We start from the raw sequence: 547 nt of genomic DNA on the forward strand, positions 1-547 counted from the left end.
TCCATCCGAGGTGCCGGGCTTGCCCACCTCTGAAGGCGGCCTCGGCGGGAAGGGTGGGCGCCCAGCTCCGCACAGACGCCTCGAGCGCCCCGTCTCTTCCACGTCCCCACCTCTCCTCCTCTCCGGGGCCTGGATGGCGACGGAGGACCCGCAGGCCGGCGGCGGGCCCCAGGTTCCGCCTCCGAGTCTCCCTTCCTCCGTCTTTCGGGGCGGGCCCCGGGTCAAAGCGCTCTTTTGGGGTGCCCCAGGGTCGCGCACGGCCCCCGGCGGGCAGCCATCCCCCAGGGCCGCGGGGCGGGAGGGGTGCGCATGCGGCGGGAGGGGGCCGTGACTCACTGCCTGAAACCCAACACCGCCGGCTCCCCTCCCCCAGCCTCTCCCCCAGCTCCGGCTGAGCGGCCGCGGCGACACCTAAAAGAATGAAGGGGCGCCCGGGCCCGCGGCGCCCCCGGCCGGATCGCGAGCGGGTCCCGGCGGCCCCCGGCGCGGAGCGCTCTCGGTGGCTCGGGCCCTGGGCTCGGCGAGCAGCCGCCGCCGCCGCGAATCG

The sequence above is a fragment of the Myotis lucifugus genome, unplaced genomic scaffold (assembly GCF_000147115.1).
Source record: "Myotis lucifugus unplaced genomic scaffold, Myoluc2.0 scaffold_103, whole genome shotgun sequence".
Taxonomy (NCBI): Eukaryota; Metazoa; Chordata; class Mammalia; order Chiroptera; family Vespertilionidae; genus Myotis; species Myotis lucifugus.